Source organism: Trifolium pratense, linkage group LG3 (genome assembly GCF_020283565.1).
Source record: "Trifolium pratense cultivar HEN17-A07 linkage group LG3, ARS_RC_1.1, whole genome shotgun sequence".
Taxonomy (NCBI): domain Eukaryota; kingdom Viridiplantae; phylum Streptophyta; class Magnoliopsida; order Fabales; family Fabaceae; genus Trifolium; species Trifolium pratense.
This window is the reverse complement of record NC_060061.1, coordinates 31,877,536-31,894,907: the sequence shown is the minus strand read 5'-3', so window position 1 is coordinate 31,894,907 and position 17,372 is coordinate 31,877,536. Positions and strand designations below refer to the sequence as shown.

The 17,372-nt window shown below is 31.8% G+C and overlaps 1 long non-coding RNA gene across 3 annotated transcripts; it reads left to right on the top strand.

The window, feature by feature from the left end:
* Window positions 1–1,274: 1,274 nt before the first annotated feature.
* Window positions 1,275–6,358, top strand: LOC123919082. 3 transcript variants are annotated; one of them, XR_006813018.1, is made up of 9 exons: window positions 1,275–1,752; window positions 1,962–2,031; window positions 2,888–2,950; window positions 3,621–3,835; window positions 4,203–4,533; window positions 4,641–5,070; window positions 5,248–5,340; window positions 5,441–5,563; window positions 5,965–6,358. It is a non-coding gene; the product is annotated as an uncharacterized LOC123919082 (long non-coding RNA). The 3 variants fall into 3 exon arrangements; XR_006813017.1 differs by having other exon boundaries at window positions 5,248–5,563; window positions 5,965–6,345; XR_006813019.1 differs by lacking the exons at window positions 3,621–3,835; window positions 5,441–5,563; window positions 5,965–6,358 and having other exon boundaries at window positions 5,248–5,408.
* The last annotated feature ends 11,014 nt before the right edge of the window (window positions 6,359–17,372 follow it).

The following is a 17,372-nucleotide window of genomic DNA, read 5'->3' as shown; positions in this document are numbered from 1 at the left end:
TAAAAATTAATCTATTAATATACATCTGATATTTTATAGGTATAAATAATATATAAGTAATATTATAGGACCTCAAAATTTTGAGTTGAGGCCCTCAAAATTTTGAGGCCCGATGCCGTCGCACACCTCGCACATGTGTGCAAGCCGCCTCTGAAGGGAGGTTGGAATTGAGTTTCTAACTAGATTTAAATTCTTTTTGAAACTCTAAGACAATATAAATTAAGACTTTTGTCAACAAGACTCTTATATAGTTGTTTGCCTTGATTGCTTAATCGCAAGCCTTTAGGTTTACCATTTACAATTCTTTCCTTATTTGTTTTCCTTGTTCAGGAAAACAATTCTTGTGCCTTGATTGCTTTAAATCTTCTTGCAACGTCTTTTTGAAAATAAATTTACTAATTTAATAAGTTTTATAAGAAAGATCACAATTATTTCACTTATATTTCAACAATATTTTATAACAAATTTTTAATAATAACAAATTTAATCGAATAAAAGTTAATGGACCAGTACAAAAGCACGAATCTTTAAATTAATTAAATCTATAAAGTAAAAAACATTTTGTCTTCGCATAGTTCTCTAAACTAGGTAAATCAAAAACATTATGTCTAAAACATAATTAGAGAACTTTTTATTTCTTTAAATATTTTTTTACAATCATTAGAGAACTATCATGTTACCAACAATCAACTATTATGACCTATACACATGGAGAAAATTCTACTGGGAGGAGACAACCCACTCAGGGGGCAGGAATGGTAATAGATAGGGTCGAGTGCGGGTTTTATACTTCTCAAACCCGCACCCGAACCCAAACTCAAAAGCTGTTTGAGTGACAAAACAAAACTCACGCCCACATTCGTTGGGTTCGAGTTTTTCCACCAAAACTCGTAGCAAGAACACACAAAATTAATTACATGTCCAAACCCGACCTGAATTCATTGGCCTTTTTCCTTTTCATGACAAGATTTCAACATTCAATATTTTTTTTTGTTTGCAATAAAAAAGTGTAAAATTGTAAATAAAATTATGTAAACACATTGAAGCTATGTATACATAGAGGTAATTTAACATCTAACCGGATGTGATTTCAGGTTTCAAATGCGGGTTTGAGTGATCCCAAACACCAATCCGTAGTATTGGGTGTCACTGAACCAAGTCAACTCGGATTTTTTCCCGTCGACTCAATTTGAGTTTTGATTTTGGGTGTGTCCATAGATTAGATTATTGGATGGAGATTAGTGATGGTCATGGAAAATATTTGGTAACCCCAAGAAAAAAAGAACTCCGAAGAAGTTGGATGATTTACACTACACTGTTGACAGCTTCATTTCATTTCAATTCTAACTTTCCCTCTTCTCTCACTTCGTTCATCATTTCCTTTGCCACCGTCTTTTCTCCGATCCTTTGCCACCGCAACGATTTCGCTTCCAACTATCACCGGCAAGCAAACTCACACTATCCGCCACAGCAGCGGTGAGCTATGACCCTATCCGGATTGTTCTGATTCTACATTCTCCTCTTCACTTTCTATTTCTCAGTTCCAACACTTCACCTTCATTTCAAGTTCAATTTTTCCACTTCTTTCATTCAAAAATCACCAATTTCTCCCATAAACCATACACTCTAGAAGAAAATTTTACATATAAGTCCTTCAAGTAATTTTGGATATGATTTTGGGGTTGGGGTTAGTGCTCAAAGGAAGAAGAAGAGAACCCATCTCTTGAAAGTTGTTCATGGATACTCCTTGAGGTAAAACTTTATGATTCATAAATATTTAGAAATGATATCTATCTTGGATGAGTCGTGGAACTAGTATAGATAGTAAAAATCTTAGATTTTCATGAGTCCCTTTCAAACTCTAACTCTAACAAGTTGGAGGTTTGTCTAATTCTCTAATCTATTGGTAGTGTGATCTTAAATAAGTTTCCCCAGAGCTGAAATTATTGTATGATGTTCAGATTCAGTGGAAATTGCTTCGGTGATCATTCCGGAAGGCATTGCTAGGAACGAAGTTGATTCGTCATAGTTGTGAGTTGATGATGATCATTACTACTTATTTTAACTACTATTATCAATTTTATGTTACTTATTTTCTATGTTAAAGTATTTATAAAATTGGGGAACACACCCTTTGAACATTTTCTCGTCATTGTTATATAATTTCCAAGTCATCAAATTAACTATACTCTATTTGGACTTATCCATGACTTGTTGAGCAAATGAATTGAAAATGAGGTTTGATTGTGGTATTTTTACATAAATTTCAATATCTCGTGAAACGTGGATTTTGATAAATATGCTTTCAGAATAATGATTTCAATCAAGTAACCGATAACGAGGATAACGGTCTAGGTGCACCTAGTTATATAATATTGAGTAGAAAAGGGCTATCCGTTAGATGGAGCTGCCCCTAAGTGAAAGGCCACTCTTAGGAGGAAAGGGCTATCAACGAGATGGAGCCGTCTCTCGATTCTCTCGTAACGAATTGGCTATCGACGAGCTGTAGCCTCCATAATTAAAGATGAGGATGTATTTTCGTAATCGAGGAGAAAAGGGCTATCTGTTAGATGGAGCCGCCCCTAAGTGAAAGGCCGCTCTTGGGAGGAAAGGGCTATCAATGAGATGGAGCCGTCTCTCGATTTTCTCGTTATGACTTCTTTTTATTTGATTGGATTTCTATATTTTTATTATTTCAAATTTCAAACTCTATAATGATTTGGATCGAGTATTATTTATATTACGTAGTTACTACTATACAATAATTATTACAAGCTTTCTAAAAATCAAATGCTCGTGCCTTTGTGTGTTTCCCATCTAGTTGGTAATGGTTGTTATCTCTCACTAAGTCCTTGTGACTTACTCCTTCATCTTATATTTTTTTCAGATTCAAAGTCACTGAATAGAAAGCTTCTAGCAGAGTTAAAGATCTGTCGATGTCACTCTTTTGGTAGGCCTTCTTGATGAAAACTATTTTGTATATGTATATTTGGAGTTGATCGAGTATCTGCAGCTATTTTGAGTCTAGGAATATCTTGTTTTGAAATGTATAAATTTAAACATGTATATTTTGAAAATTCTGACTGAATGATGTATATGCTGCAAACAGGATTTATTCTGATTTGGAAACATTGAAAATATAGATGAGACTTTGTCGAAATTTCAGTAAAATTGTTCTAAAGTAAATAGTCATTTGGAAATAATATATTTATTGTTTGTCAAATTCGGTCATTAGGCTTGCCGGACTAGTATTAGTTCGTGCGCCTGTCACGATTGGAGTTGGGTCGTGACACATTGTCTATTGTTGCTAATGATTGGCTAAAGGTAATATTTCATTCCCGTCGTACACATGCTAGCATAACTACACCTTTGTCCTTTAACAACTATTTCTAGGATGCAACTTTAACCAAATTAGTTGTTGCATTATGCCAAATAGCTTTTAATTGTACGAAATTTTGTACATTTGATCTACTTAACGAGGATATTCTATGGTTGGATCGTTTAAATTTATTGAAGGTTTGTGTATATGCTAATTGCAGGTAATATATACTTGTATACATGTATTTTTATGTACATGAACATATACTTTTCTATGGATACTAAATCATTCTTATAATCAGATTTAAGCATTGCAAAACATGTTTGAGTATCTTCTTGATTCTGAAAGCAAAATGGAAACAAAGTAGATGGTAATGATGTCCCTGGTCACTCTGTCAGAGTTGGGCACAATGTACCTGTTGCTGCTGGTGCTGGGGATACAAACATATGCAGGGGGTTATAATTCAGTTGTAATGGGATAGATTTCAACGAACATGTTCGACAGTCAACTTTGAAGGTCAGTACCTATATTCTATTTTAGATTAGATTAAACTCTTAGAAGTCATATGCAAAGACACAAGTAAAATCCTGTTTTAATAGAACTAGTCAGAGTGTGTGTTTTCATATTGTTTCTATGAGTGGTGTTTCCATTCATTCAAATCTTTTAAATTGATGCGTGACAGAAAGGGGTGCGAAATTAGGTTTGATGTTTTGCATAGGAGATTAAATGCAAATCTTGCAGCTGTTAATCACCTGTCCTGCTGAATGTGGATTAAATGATGCATCTTTTTTATTAGCTTTTTTCCCCCTGGAAACTTGATCATTTCTGTTAAAGTAGTTAAGCTTTGTGTTTCTCATGCATGTTAGATATGCTAATAATGCAGATTGATCAAGTTGTGCTGCGCCAAGGTCTTGTTCATCCGATCACCTGTGTTCCACATCATATAGCGCTAGAAACAGACCTTCTGAGAAGTAATCTCCTATATATAATTTTGGATGGTATAATTCACATCAACTAAGTTCTATTATCTATGATGATCCCTGTTTCTGGAAAAAGGAAACCTGAGGCTGACTTGTTCACTCAATCAAGAGTTGGTGTTTCTCGAATATACAAGCTTATCGAGGGAACCGGATATCAAGGAACAACTTTATGTCCTCAAATGTGCGAAAATTTGATACTACAAGATTGACCAAATTTGTAATAGCTTTCTTAACGTAAGTCTTATTTGTCATTATTCATTGTTATAATCATGTGAGTTTTTATTTCGGTGATTCACTCCTGTAAGTGTTTATGTGACCGTTTTATTGGTTTCTTTTCACAGGTACTGCACAGAGGTCCTTGCCTTGCTTCCATTTGTTGCACCTGATGAACCACTTTATTTAATCTATGCTATCAATCCAGTAGTTCAGGTTAGGGCTGGTCCACTGGAGGCGAACTTCAAATCCTGGATTTCAAGCATGTTACAAAGTGAGGGTGACGGTACACCTCATGGGAATGGAATGTATCAACAGGCGTCAAATGAACCTATTCATACAACCCAAGTCCAGTCAATGGACTTAAATGGCACATTTTAGAAAAATGTAGATGTTCAGCCCTACCTCAATGATACGACATCAGTGGATTTAAATGGAACAAATCACCAATTGCCAGATTAGCCTTTATCGCATAATGGTAGATCAAAAGTAAAGCTACATGCTGCAGGTTTTGCAGATTCCTTTACCCTCTCAAAACATGATCTGGAGAAAGTTCAGGTATTTTGGAGCTCACTGTCGTTATTTTTGTCAATTATGTTGATTTGTTTGTGGGAAGAAATGTGAAAATTCAATCTAATCGCCTGAACAGTAGTAGAATATGTACATTTGAATCAATCATTAATTTAGTAATTGGATCATATGATCACATTCATTTTGTTCCCGATGCTTATGCAGGCTGACTATTTATCTGCGATTGCATTGCAACTTCTTTTAAAGCTAAAGAGACACCTAAAACTCATGTATAGTCTCGATGATGCCAGATGTAAGGTGAAACTATATAATTCACAATTATCATAACTAATTCACCTACCGGGATGAGATGCCTAACTGTCCTCTATCTTTGGGATGGTTTCCTATTTTTGTTTAGGCTCCAAACGAGCCACCAAAACCTGGAGATGTTTTTTCAAGACTGAATGTTCCATTTAATATTGGTGAATCTCTGTTCAGTTTGCCTGCATATATCTGCAAGAATTAATGCAAAGAATATCAGGTATTGTAGCTTGAGTAAATTTGTTTTCTTTCGTATACACCGAACTTTTGGCACGTTGAGTATCTGTTTATGAGTCCGTTTAAATAAATTTCGTCTACAGCATTTATGAGGGATTTTTATTAAAAAACTCTTTTGATATTACTTTTATTTTAAACGGTATCTCTTAAAACATGAAATTAGTTTATGTATCTTGATTTTTTTGTAAGTTCTCGTGTAAGTTTTCTATATACACATTTGGGAATTTATTAGTTTTTTCTTCTTTAAGTAATGAACTATCAACATGAATATATTTTGATTGAGAAAATTTATTAACCTTTTCTATCCTAAACAAAGAACCTTGAGCATAATTTAATTGTGAAGCTCCTAATTTCAATTGAGCCTATATCTCATTGTTGCACCAGGAGTTTAAGAATGCAATGCATTGAAGGACACAGTGGATTATTCACTCTACACAGCAGATATAGAACGGAAGTGACAAACACTCTGAAATGTTCGGAAATCTGGACCGATGGTAGGTTCTGATATTGCTGAAGGCGACAATGAGGATAGGGCTGGTGCAATGCGCAATATAGTGGCAACATTCTTTTTTATGGAAAATTCATCTTAGCCATCCAAATCATGTTTTGATTGTTTTCTTTGATTTTGTTTCAGTTGCACATAATTTGTTGTCTATTCATTATTATTTAGTAAAGTTTGGTTTACTAAATCAGTTGCACATAATTTCACCTAAGATTCTTTGTTGTTATGGCTTAAATTCTAATGTTATGCTTTTTCACAATAGACCTTTTATACTAATCAACCTTAATGAAGTTCAAAAACTGAATTAATTTTCTATGCTAATTAATCAACTTTCTCTAACTCTAATTATACAATGAAACAAATTAAAGAAGGGAAGAAAAAAAAAAGAATCAAAGAAATTAGCACAAAACAGAGAGTGGCATATTATCGTAAAAAAATATTACACATATAAAAGCATATACTAAGATAATTCGGTGACCGTCCCCAAATGCCAACATTAATATTCGTCACGGCAACATATTTTCATATACATCATTTAACTTTCTCCTTTATCTTTACATCTCTACAGTAATAAAAAATCACACAAATTATGTATACCACTAAATGCTCTCAATTTCGATCCCCGTAACTGTACGTGAACGGGAACCAGATTAAACAGGTGGTTAAAGAAAGAAAAAAATAATTTACAAGGCAATAGTTTATACTTTATAGGGATGGCACGTACATCACGTACATGATGATAGGATTAAGATTCTTGATAGTGAGTGCATGTGTGGAACAATTTCCTTCCTACTTCTTAAACAATTGCAGCTATTTCTCCCATCTCAAAATTGCACCTATTTCTTTCTTTATATCTCAACTTAACTTCCTTCCTTCCACAAGATTGAGTGCCATGTGTGTGTGGTGTTTAAGTTAATAAGTACTTGTTTTGCTAGGAATTATTTATATACGTTGTTATATTTTTTATTTTATTATAGAATTTTTTTGTTAAAAAATTTGTATATTTATGAGTAATTTACATGTGAGTACGTGCGTGCGTGCGTGCGCGCATGTGTGCACGTGTAAAAATTATTTTAATTTTCCATAGACTCACCAATAGATCCAGAGTTAAATTATTATAGTTCTTACATTAAGTTTTTTTTTTTTTTTCCTTTTCAGTTTCACCTTTTAAATTTGTTGTTTTTTCATTTCATACCAACACAAGAGATGGATTAAAATTGCAATTCGATAGTGCAAAGGTTTGTCCAAGTATGGATCTACCCATCGACAAGCATCCATTGAAAGTTGAAACCGATAGGAGCACTGATCCGCTGATGCACACGGGTCAAAAACGAGTTAAAAAGAAATGTAGCTTGAAGAATGAATCATTGTTTCATTGATTAATTGCTATTGACATTTCTACTACTCGGTGGAATACACATTCTAGATGACATTGGTACAACTCGTCAAAGGTACATTTACATCGCTCCCATTTGCAACACCGTCACAGATAACTACCACTTTATACCGGGATGACTTCCAAGCAGCAATTTTCATTCAAAGTTCTCCGACCGCCGTGATTGTCAAGCTCAAACTTCCATTAGTGTGAGCTTGACTCAAATCATCACAGACGGATGGTGGAAGAATTACACCATTCCCACTTAACAAATAATACAAGATATTATTACCTTGTTCTCCTTGTTTGAATGGTAGTGTAATGGATTCCGAAGTTATGTTATAGTTATTGTAAGCTGCATAAATATGAAATTCTTTATAATTTATGTCAGCTTTTTTGTTTGGGTTTATGAATATTAAATATATTTTGATTCTGGAGTTCACACCAGTTCCAGAAATATTTAATTTATCTATTTTAATTTTATACATGGCAAAATTTGGTTTGACTGGTTTATTTGCCGACACAAAATAAATAAATAAAATTATTAGAGAAATGGTTACGAGTAGGAGGAATCATAAGAAAATTCTTTTCCAATTTGTCATTGTGGTTGTGGTTAAATAAAAGAAATGAAAGGAGAGGAGAGTGTGTTAGGGACAGAGATATTAGTATATTACCTTTGAAATTGGAACTTCCAAAAAAACAGGGGAATTGATTACGGTGAAGGAGTGATCCAGGAGAAGAATGAAGGAGCAGAGAGAGTGAGTGAGAGATGTGAGTGAGTGAGAGATGTGAGCAGAGAGAGTGAGTCAGAGATGTGAGTCAGAGATGTGAGCAGAGAGTGAGTATTCAATTGCGACTTTTTTTTTTTTTGGGTTAGTATTCAAATGAGACTTGGTTTTTGTTTTTGACACAAAGGATGGTTTTGGGTTCTTGTATTTATAATAGAAGTAACAAAGTATAATTTATTTTTGTTTCCTATTGTGCATGATGAATGGTTGCATTTATGGCCTGCATGGAGTTGGTATCCGTTTACATCTATTTCCTATTTTGAACCCAAAGCCTTTTCAAATTGCATAGCAAACTTTATCACTTTTTGCATTACTTCTTTTCATTTTGCCATCCACTATCACTACAATGCTAGTACAATAATTTGTCTGCCTTCTCTTGTACTGCTTGGAGACTTGAATAAATTTTGTCATTTCAAAAAAAATAAATATAGACTTTGAGATCTCAATCTCGCAAGTATAATAGTACAATAAAAACTATATATATAAACTAATAGGAAATCAATGACTAAATAAGAAAAAGATTATGAATATATCACTGCAATCTTACATGGTGGATCCAACACCAATTAAGATCCCATATGCCTCGAAAAAGAATTATCTGAATATAGTTTAATTTTCATAATTAATAATTATCATCAAATTAATTTCCATTTGTTATTGTAGTTGATTACTTCTCAAATAAATGATCCAGATTGGTTTAATTTCCTTTGTATGCATGCATAGGATTTCCTCATAGTTATATGTATGTGTGTTAACGTTGCATGGAAATGGTTAAATTTGAAGTTTCATGCTTTTTAAAGGAGATTCAATAGAAAAGGAAAGCATCATAATACTTTGATCAAATAAAAGTGAAGTTTGACTATAGAGGAATTGAGAAAGAGTAGTAGATAAAGTTGTGTGTATATATACAATTGTTTTATTGATTAATTGTGATTGATACAACTACTTGTATTTGTATATATACACACACAATTGTTAAAAGATATTTTGGAGATATTTCTACTACTCGGTGGAATACAAATTCATGTGGTTCCTAAAGAGTATGGTAGTAATATTTTGGACATGTATTGTCTCTTTCACTTAGTGTTTTATTGGTAAAAGATATATATTAGATAGAGTATACATATTTTTTACGATGTTTGATAAAAAAAATTATTTTGATATTTTAAATAATTTATACTTAGCACAAAAGATCGTGTTTGGCGAGGAATAAAATTTAAGTTTTTGTCCAATTTTATCGTCTTATTCTACGTTTTTAGGGTTGGAAAATGCGTTAAATGAGATATAACTTGGTCAAACTTGGCTAAACCTTCAATGTTACGTACATAACATCATGAATATAGAGTTGGCAAAAGTTCAAAAGCAAATTAGTAGGTAGACATAAAAATAAAATTAGAACGTACCATGTATATATAGGTAGTGGTAACAAATTCTTTTATAAAGTTAATAAATTCACACACGGTAGAGATTAGTCATTCACAAAAACAAATATAGTAAAAGAGATAATTTCATTCCCACATTCCACTCACCACTCACCGTAAGATTAGGGCTTAGGGATAGGGTTGGTGTTAGTTTCTATTTTTATACAACTTTTTTTTTAGTCTTTATCATGCTTAATGTATTTAGAGAAAGTTTTATTCTTTCCCATAGCGTGAATTGAATAAAAGAGGAAGGTGAATTGAATGATTGGGTTCTTGTTTTTATAATAGAAGTAACAAAGAATAATTTATTTTTGTTTTCTATTGTGCATGATGAATGCTATATTAGATTAGATGATTTAATTATTTATATATGTTGTTATATTTTTTATTTTATTATAGATTTTTTTTGTTAAAATGTTTGTATATTTATGAGTAATTTACATGCGCGTGCGCGCGTGCGTGCGTGCGTGCGCGCGTGCGTGCGTGCGTGCGTGCGTGCGTGCGCGCGTGCGTGCGCGCGTATGCACGTGTAAAAGTCATTTTAATTTTTCATAGACTCACCAATAGATCCAGAGTTAAATTATTATAGTTCAAAATCTGTTGTACATTAAGTTTTTTTTTTTCCTTTTCAGTTTCACCTTTTAAATTTGTTGTTTTTTCATTTCATACTGACACAAGAGATGGATTAAAATTGCAATTCGATAGTGCAAAGGTTTGTACAAGTATGGATCTACCCATCGACAAGCATCCATTGAAAAACAACACTCTCCCAAACAACACTCCACAAGGAAAAACAAAAACTGTCTCACTTTCTTATATTTTCATCTTGTGTGTCTAAATTGGTATGGAGTTGATAAATGGATTTTATGGACTCACACACCTTTCATGAGTGGATGACAAGCAATGATAAAATTATAATAATGGGTTAGACACATTATTATCATACATATTCTCCAAGATTTGTCCTATTATCGGTGCTTAGTACAATTTAGGTGAAAAAGGTTAGTGTGGTTAATGTGTAAGAATCCAAGTCTATAAAAGGCATGTCTGATCCATGATTGTAATATATCATAAGTTTCTAAATCATAATAGTAGTGTTACAATTCTCTCTTCCTATGTTCTTTCTTGTTGGTGCGTGAAGTTTATTTATGTTGCTTCTATGTCCCATATTTTCTCTTAAGAATCCATATTTTCTTCTTCTTCTTCTTTGCTCAAAACCTAATGGTACTAGGAATGGTATTAGGAGTAAATGAACATGTTGTTGAAAATGAACATCAACAACATTTTAATGACAACTTTAATAGTTATATTAATGTCATCTATATTTGTTTTTATGTTACTGTTATTCTTATTGTAATCTTCTTACTCTTTGCTTTTTTTGAGATAATCCGTGTACCTTTTTTACAAACTTTTTTTCCTAACCGGCACCCGAACCGCTGTGATGTTGAATCTCCTGTGAGAGAACTTGGTCACTCATTATCACTCTCGGTTTCAATTTTAATGCATGGAGAAGAGATTCATACATTCATTGCTAACCCTGCGCCGCTTCCGTTTGAAGGAACACTACAAGAAAACTGCTTTTATTTGTAAAATTATAATAATGTCTTAAGTTAGGCACATTATTATTAAGTCAGATTACTATCAACCGGTCCCTACATTCACATTAACATTAAAATGGCAAAGCAAAGAAAGAAACATGAGAATGGCAAAGCAATGTCATTGCCACCTATCATCACAACCAAGTCTCAATGGGAACAATTCTATTCTTGATAGGAACTGATGCAAACCTACCACAACACAAAATCTTGATAAAAAACTAAAAAGCAACTTTAACTCATCTAGTCTACATTGACAAAATATTGTTGAAGGGGTGGAAAAATCTTCAAGAATAAACTAGTACCTAATTATTTATATATGTTGTTATATTTTTTATTTTATTATAGATTTTTTTTGTTAAAAAGTTTGTATATTTATGAGTAATTTACATGTGAGTGCGCGCGTGCGTGCGTGCGTGTGTGCACGTGTAAAAGTCATTTTAATTTTTCATAGACTCACCAATAGATCCAGAGTTAAATTATTATAGTTCAAAATCTGTTGTACATTAAGTTTTTTTTTTTTCCTTTTCAGTTTCAGACTCACCAAGACAATCTTTGGGCTAGCCGCAATTCTCCAGCTGTATGTTCTGAAAACCCTAGCTTATGCATCAAGACAATTTCAGGCTATAAATACATGAAGACTGAGACCTATTTTAATCATCTAAGCCGTGTTTTACTAAAGTTTGAGTTCTAGGGTTTAGAGTTTTTAATTGTTAATCGTGAGTCTTTCTTGTGTCACTTTGATGCAAGCTTAGGACTGAGTTTATTGAGTTGTAATTGTGAATTCCACTCCTAAGCTTTGAAGTACGGAGTTAGCTGGTGTTTTTCACTCGAGAGCTTTTAAGCGAGAGTGAAGTCTAGTTTCATGGGAGGGTGTCTCCATCATTGATCATTATTAAGTCAATAACAACATTATCTATGTTGTTATAAGGAATTGGGACGGGATCTCATATCTAGGAGTTCCTAGGTAGGATTTGCACGGGTAGTGTCTAGGCGATAAGTCGTAAACCGGGGTGTTTGCTAAGGGCTTTGAACTAGAACTATTATAGTGGATTCATTCCTGGATTGGTATCCCCAAAGTAGGTGACGTTGTGCTGAACTGGGTAAACAAACGAACTGTCTTATTTACTTTATTGCAGTTTATCGTTTTATTATACTCAGCGTTTATATTGCTACAAAACATACTACTCAAAATAGCGGTAAAAATATGTGTTGGGTATAGTTCCACACAAAGTTTTGGCTATTTGTACTCATAGTCAAAACTTTAAAGAAGAAAAAATCTCCATCTCATAATCGTGCGTTTGATCTGCTGAAAAATAAGAGACTGAACATGACAACTTCAATTGTAATGTGTTTAATTTTAGAATTGTTCATGATACTGAACAAACTGTAGGGCCAAGGGACAAGACAAATAATAAAATTCTTTAACCCACGGAACAAATTTTTATCTTTTCCACAATTTATCTAAAATACCAAAATAACATTTTGTCTACCAAGCATAGTACAACACAAAATTTGTTCAATATCTTAAACGTTTGTCATGTGCTATTTTATCTTATATTGTATTATTCTGTCCAGTACTTACTTTTTGTAGATTAAACACATCTATGTGTTGCAAAATAAAATAAATTTTTCTCAGGGGTGTGAAATGCAAGTCATGGGGTGTTGATAAATTTGGGCTTAACACCCCTTTCTAGCCCATAAACAAATTCCTCATTTTTTTCACGTTGCTGCTTTTCCAATTTGACACATGATGATGCCTCCTGTTATGGAAACTTGCCCCAGAATCTTGAATAATAATAATAATAATAATAATAATAATAATAATAATAATAATAATAATAATAATAATAATAAGGCTTTAATACACTTTTAATCCTCCTATTTTGAAAAATCTGAACTTTTGATCCCCTATTTTAAAAGCCAACTTTTCTATCCCCCTATTTTGAAAAATTTGAACTTTTGATTCCCCTATTTTAAAAGCCAACTTTTTGATTCCCTATTTTGAAAAACCCGAAGTTTTGATCCCCCTATCTTAAATTTTTTGAATTTTAGTCTCAAACTTAATTTGGTCAAATTTTTACTGATGTGTCAAACTTATTATTGTCGTGGCAGTGTCCATGATGACAAAACGTTTTCATGTATTCAATTTTTTTACATAAAATATTTTAAAAACATTAAACAATAAAATAATTAATTAATAATAATTTAAAAAATCAGTAAAATTAATCTATATATATATATATATATATATATATATATATATATATATATATATATATATATATATATATAATAATAATAATAATAATAATAATAATAATAATAATAATAATAATAAAATCAGTAAATTACCCAAAAAAGGTTAACGATTGAGAACAAAGTCAATGAACGATTGAGAGGGAGCGAACAAAGACGAAGGATGTTAACACGAGCTTAATTATTAGAGTTTATGATTTCTTTGGGTGTCATGATTGAGAACCAGCGTTTGCTTTTCTGACTTCTTTGAGTAATTTACTGATTTTTAGTTATATAATAAGGTAAAAAGTTTTAATTTAGTTTTTTTTTGGATCAATTAATTTAGTTAATATTGTATAATGTAAAGAGGTTTATTTTATTGTTTTATAATTATCATTAATTATTTTATTATTTTAATACTTTTAAAATATTTGATTTTAAAAAAATATTAATGACATGGAAATGTTTTGTCAACATAAAAACTGTCACATCATTAATGAGCTTGACACATCAGCAAAAGTCTTACCAAATTGAGTTGGGGGACTAAAATTCAGAAAAAATCTAAAATAAGGGATTAAAATTTCAGGTTTTTCAAAATAGGGGATCAAAAACTTGGCTTTTAAAATAGGAATCAAAAGTTCAGATTTTTCAAAATAGAAGATCAAAAAATTGACTTTTAAAATAGGGGGATCAAAAGTTCATGTTTTTCAAAATATGGGATCAAAAGTGCATTAAAGCCTAATAATAATAATACGTTATCCCTATCTGTGTTTTCTCGATCATCCATCCCCCTTACTTTATATAGATGGATCTCACTAACTTCACACTAGCGAACAAAGCTTTTCGATTTGGATTTGGATTTCGATCCTCTCAACCAAAAAGCTTAAAAGATTCTTTTTTCGCATAGAAATTCTCTGTTTCTTCTTTTCCTTTACTTTATATTTTCAATTATTAGATAGATTAACAGCTGCCTGCACCATTCTTATTTTTGTTTGTTTCCAAACTGCATGCTTATAATTATAATTTGTATTCTCTACTTTTTTAATCTTCTACACCTTATTATTGATCAGTAATAATAACTCTAATCTCAATTATTAGATTCAATCACTTTCATTTTTTTAAATTATTATCAGTGTCCTAGGTGTTGCGTTTTGTGCTAACCATTGAAAGCAAAAAAAAAAAAAAATATTAATCATCAATTATATTGTTAAATGATAACTAAAATTATGTACCAATTTTATTACATTTTTATCTCTATTTTTTTACATAATTAAATTTTTTAAAGTAGTGATTTACTGTGAAAGCACTTTATCGAATATCAACAATATTATTTTGACACAATTATGCATATAAATATATAATCCTTATACAAACTTAAAATGCTGTTCAAAATTATATATATATATATATATATATATATATATATATATATATATATATATATATATATATATATATATATATATATATATATATATATATATATATGTGTGTGTGTGTGTGTGTGTGCGCGCGCGCGCGCACGCATTTGTTGAGGTCGATGATTCTGATTGGTTTAAAAATAATTTTTTTAATTAATTTTTTATATTAAATATTATTTGTGGACCAACCACAATCATCCACTTAAGTTGTGTATCGATACATATCCACGTTCATCATATTATAATACATGTAAAATACTATAATCGGTGAAGAGATTGGTCTATAGTTTGGTGATAAATATTAAGGAAATTTATAATAATGATTTTTTTTTCGTTCTAATACATGCAGATGAAAAAAATTCTCCGGTGAAAATTTCATACCTGGTAACAAAAAGAAAAAGAGAAATGAAAGATAAGTAGATATTTTTAAGGATAATCCGATAATGTTAGTTTTGTTTTGTTTTTTGGTTTTCCACCGGACACTAATTTGGTTTGAGAGTCAGTTCTGACATCAAGTGATTTCGGTCCCTTTTCGATTATAGTTGCGGGGAATCAAATCATAATCCACTTTACCAAGTTTAACGTCAATCACCACCAAATCAAAACAACCATTACCTGCCTCGTATCTATGATCAAAACAAAACAACCAACTAACTTATCACTTAAAGACAAAAGTGGAAGACTATAATTTAGATATCGTTTGTCCCAACTTTTTTTTAGGTGTAGAAGTTATTTTAATCATAAAGCTAAAAATAATAGCTTTAAAACTAAAATTAAAGTTGTTTGATAAATATTTTTTTTTTTTAAAAAAAAATAGGGTTAAATTTTTTTTATTTTATTATTATTATTATTATTATTATTATTATTATTATTATTATTATAATAATAATAATGTTAAAAGATATGTTTAATAATATATTATAATTATTCTTAAAATATAGAAGCTGTTTTATTCTTACTAGAACTTTTAATGTTTGGTCTAACTTTTTACTTCTAAAGAAAAAGAAGAGGATAAAAAATTAGGTCAAACGACACCTTAGGCCGAGTATTCGCTATTACAAATGGAAATATCAATAGTTTATTTACGGATTTGGATATTTTTTTTCTCTCCAATTCTCTTTCATTTTCCTTATTTTATGAGTGTGAAGAGAGAAGTGGATCCAAATCCTATTATGTGTATAAATATCACCTCATCTTCCATATTGGACTAAGAGGTACACTTCAAAGTCTCAATTTTTCATCACTTCCAAAATTTCGCAGTTTAGTTTTAAAAAATAACTCCTTCTACGGAGTTGTTCCACAGCATGTTGGGGTGATGTCCAATCTAGACACACTCGATTTGTCACTAAATGAATTCTCTTTTCAATAATTCTTTCACTGGAAAAATTCCAATATAAATGGTCTGGCTTACAAATTTGCAAAGTCTCCAGTTATTTTATGATAATTTCACAGGTCATTTTTTTTTGACAAAATTTCACAGGTCATTTACCTAACAATATTTGTGCCGGTGGAAAGTTGACAAACTTCACTGCTTCACAAAACCAATTCACAGGCCAAATTCCAGAGAGTTTAAAGACTTGCTCAAGCCTTAAGAGAGTGAGACTTGGACAAAACCAACTATTTGAAAATATCACAAATAGCTTTGGTGTGTATCCAAATTTGGATCACATGGAATTGAGTGATAATGATTTTTATGGCCATCTTTCTCCAAATTGGGGGAAGTGCAAGAGTCTCTCAAGCCTTAAAATCTCATATGATGATAATTTAACAGGAAGCATACCACCAGAACTAGGCAAAGCAACAAATTTACATGAACTTAACTTGTCTTCAAACCATCTTACGGGAAAAATTCCAAAGGAGCTCGGAAACTTAGCTTTGTTTCTCAAACTCTCGATAAGTAAGAATCAACTTTCGGAAGTTCTTGTACAACTTGCATCTTTGCAGGAACGGCCTATCTTGGACTTTGCAACAAATAATTTAAGTGGATTCATCCCTGAAAAACATGGAAGGTTGGTTATGTTATTGCAGTTGAATTTGAGCCAAAATATATTTGAAGGAAACATTTCTGTCGAGTTTAGCCAATTTAAAGTTATTGAAAATCTTGATCTTAGTGGGAATTTTTTAAATGGAACCATACTAGCAATGCTTGGACAATTAAATCACTTATGTAGTTCCTTTGAGATTGCTGCATTATAAAGCTAAAACAACATATGCAAGAACAAGATGTGCATGTGCAACATGTTAGTGTATGTTTGGTTGCGCGTTTGCACACCTCAAACTCACGTTTTGGACCCCAAACGTGATTCTCTTCTTTTGCCAATATGTTTGGTTTCTCTTCGACAACGTGATTTTGACCTGTAAACTCGATTCTAACAGAAGCTGGAAATCCTAGCTTTTACGGTGGGCTCAAAATCAATTCTACCTTATTCCTTCATTGCCCTTACCAAAACTC